Here is a 3,427-nt window from a genome sequence, read left to right as displayed (position 1 = left end):
GCCCAGAGGTAGGTTAAGTGACTTGTCCAAGGCCAATAACCAGTAATATTGGATATTATTTATGCTCATTTTTTTTCACATTTTCATTAAGTTTCAGCAAGTATCTGGTATGAGTCAGAATTTGAATGTGCCCTTTTCTGATCCTGTACAAATATTGGTGATGAAGGAAAAAGAGGCAGAGTGAAGTGGTTGATACCTAGTGTAAGATGAGTGAAGGAGAAAGCTCCAATGAAGACTACTTTTGTGCTTCAGGTGCATCAGAGCCTTCATAGATATCTGAAGACAATAACTGGTCTTATGAAGAAATCTTTTCTGCCTGGAGTCAGTCTGTGCCCCATGGCTCACCCATGCACATATTCTCCTCTAGAGAACACTTCTTATCTTTCATCTCTCTTTCTGCTTTGTCTTTTGCTAAAAGGCTAAAAGAATGGAATCTAACTGAATCTTTTTGGTCTAGTAGTAAGTTGTACGTTTATTGAAAAAAAACCCCCAGTGCCTATGCAAGTGAGTTTTATATTTAGCTGTTTTAATTTCAAGAAGTTCCATTTTTAATTTTTTAATTTTTAATTTTTTTTTTTGTAAATAAGGCATAAAAGAGTAAAGAGGTAGACTAAATTCCCTCTCAGTTAATTGTGACTCACTCAAAGGAGCCTGGCTGTTTAGATGGTGGTTATAGCCAAGGAATTGCCTTGTAATTGGTGGGAGCATAACTAGATTGCAGCCACAGTTTTTAGGAAGGAAAAATGCTGCCTGAGTACTTAAAAAGTGATGTCAACTAGAGATTAAGCATTACACAGAGAAAATGAATTTTTATACAGTTAGTATTTCATCTTGTAGTCCTAATTGTTTTTTGTTCTGGAACAAAATGATTTTGTTAATATCACGGCAGCTTTGATTAGTCAAGGAGATTTTTATGCAAGAAAAGCACACATTCTTAAGCATGATATTTATTCCAGTGAAACTTTAATTTTTGTCCCACTCATAGCTTTAAGAAAAAAATCACACTTCCTTTTTACCTGTTTTCTGGATAAAGGCTATAATGAGAATGAATGAACTTTTTAAGAGTCCTTTGAAATCCTTGGACAATAGATATTTGTCCACGATCCAGAAGATTTCAAATAAATCGCTCTTTCTACTGGTGCTGTATTGCTGGGCCATTGTCTGCCTCTTCTTTGAGGATAAGCTGCTCCAAGAAGAGCTGAGTGATGACAAAAGGAGTATGTCTGATCAGAGAAAGCTTTGTGGTATCATGGATGCCTTGCAGTTTGGAGGAGGTGAAGGATGAGGGAAGGAGAAAGCTTCCTGAGGCACTGACCCCAGGATCTTGGTGTCTGGAATGCAACGGTAGATACACCTTACACACCCATTAGCCCCAGGAGCCCTATTACCTGGTCACTTGGGTTCCTAGAGCTATGAAGGGCCTCTCCCCAGCAAAGGCCAAGGTTTCTATATGAGGTACATGAGGAATATAGACATGGGAGAGCTAATTCTACTTTCTCTCTCCCAATGGAATATCCTAGAGTCTGTGAGAGTATCTTAAAATAGCATAAAACTATTGTGTGAAGCAAGAATGAAGTAGAGCTATCAGAATGGTGAACTGGAAAGCAAGCTGGGCTTGAATTTAGAAGACTAGCTGTGTGACCTTGGGAAAACCATTTAGCCCCTTGATGCCTCAGTGTCCTCATCTTTAAAACATAGATGACACTATCTCACAGGGTTGTTTCAAATGCTTTATAAACCTGAATGTGCTCTAGAAATGTGTTGTTGTTCTCTTTCTCCTTCTCCTCCTTCTCCTTCTCTTTCTTATTCCTCCTCCTCCTCCTCCTTCTTCTCTTCCTCCTTTTTCTCCTCCTCCTCCTCCTGTACTCCTCCCCTTTCCTTTTCCTCTTCTACTTCCCTTTTCATCCCTTCCCTCTTCTTTCTCCTCATCCTCCTTTTCTCTCCTTCTCTCCCCCCTCCTCCTGCCCCACCCCCTTCTCTTTCTCCTGTTCCTGTCCTTCCTTCTCCTGGTCCTCCTCCTCTTCTTCCTCCTCCTTCTTTTATTATTATGCTCTGTATATAATTCTCTTCTCTCTGAGTCGTGGTAGCTTCAGTTGCCTCCTATTGTCTTTCCTCTATAAGGAAAGAGAAGGGTAGGGACCAAAGGGAGACTGAACTCCAGCACTCATATGAAAGATAGTAGGGTTGGGCTTGGCTAACTCCCTTAAATAGAACATAGTGAGTCAGTGCAGTATCAAGCATGGCACATATTGGCAGTAGGTTGGAGTGTGAAAGACTTTGGGGCAGAGGGTCTGGGACTTTTGCTCCAGTGTGACTTTATCAGAAGACTCCTTACCTCTCTGGGTCCCACATTCCTCCTTTGGACAGTGAGAGGGCTGGATGAGCTTCCTTCCATCTCTAAATCCTATAGTCAGGTCTATTCCATTTACATTCTGATGAAGAACAGGAATAAATGCTTAGTTAATTTCTTAATACCTCATGTTTGTTATTTTTTAAAATGACCTATGCCTATTATCTTGTGGTTTGCCATGAGTGAATGAGTGGACAGTCTTACTTCGCAAGGGTTGTTGTTGTTTAGTTGTTTCATTTGTACCTCACTCTTTTGTGTGACCCCATTTGGTGTTTTCTTTTCTCTAGTTCATTTTACAGATGAGGAAAGTGAGGCAAACAGGATTAAGTGACTTGCCCAGGGTCACACAACTATTAGGTTACTGAAGCAAGATTTGAACTCAGGTCTTTTTGACTCCAGGCCCAGTGTTCTATCCACTTTGCCTCCCAGCTGCCCCTAGGTAGCTTTGCTAGACACTATTCTGACCCTAGTCAACCAGAAAGATCCAACTTTTAGCACATCCCACCCTCACCCTAACATGTCTGTGCTCTAGTCACATTGAGGGGGAATTCTGAGGAAACATCATGCTCTCAGTGATTTTCTTCTTTCCCTCAGATCCGACTCTGAGTAGCTGTCTTCTTGTCAGTCTAAGGGTAGATTTACCTAGTAACACTATTTCTAAACCACCACCTATGAGAAAGCCTGTCTCCTTACTCCTTCATTCCTTTTTGAGCTTTGACTTTCCTAATATTTCTCTACTGTGACCCAGCTGCCTTCTTACCTTGGAAGAGTATTCCAACCCTGTGGTCCCTTCATGTAATTGGTCAGTTCCTCCTGGAACCAAATTTTAAGGGAAATGTCCAGGTTAGGCATTGTCATTCTTTTATTCCCCTCTTCATTATCCAACATCCCATCCTTCTTTTCAGCTATGTGTGCATGCGTGCGTGCGTGCGTGTGTATGTGTGTGTGTGACCTTCTCTCGTTACAACATAACATACCTGAGGACAGGGACTCTTTTCATTTTTTTTGCTTGCATATATTTGTATTCCTGTTACTTAGCACAGTGCTTAACATATCATAAGCACTTAATAAGTGCTT

The 3,427-nt window shown here is 40.9% G+C and overlaps 1 long non-coding RNA gene across 1 annotated transcript; it reads right to left on the bottom strand.

Annotated features, from left to right (window-relative positions):
* Nucleotides 1–978: 978 nt before the first annotated feature.
* LOC140526152 (uncharacterized) lies at nt 979–3,167 on the bottom strand. The gene is made up of 3 exons (XR_011974257.1): nt 3,111–3,167; nt 2,336–2,432; nt 979–1,198 (listed from the first exon to the last, which is right to left on the bottom strand). It is a non-coding gene; the product is annotated as an uncharacterized lncRNA (long non-coding RNA).
* Nucleotides 3,168–3,427: the final 260 nt, after the last annotated feature.

This window comes from Notamacropus eugenii, chromosome 1, assembly GCF_028372415.1.
Source record: "Notamacropus eugenii isolate mMacEug1 chromosome 1, mMacEug1.pri_v2, whole genome shotgun sequence".
Taxonomy (NCBI): Eukaryota; Metazoa; Chordata; class Mammalia; order Diprotodontia; family Macropodidae; genus Notamacropus; species Notamacropus eugenii.
The sequence above is the reverse complement of the archived record's forward strand: the minus strand, read 5'-3'. Positions and strand labels throughout refer to the sequence as shown.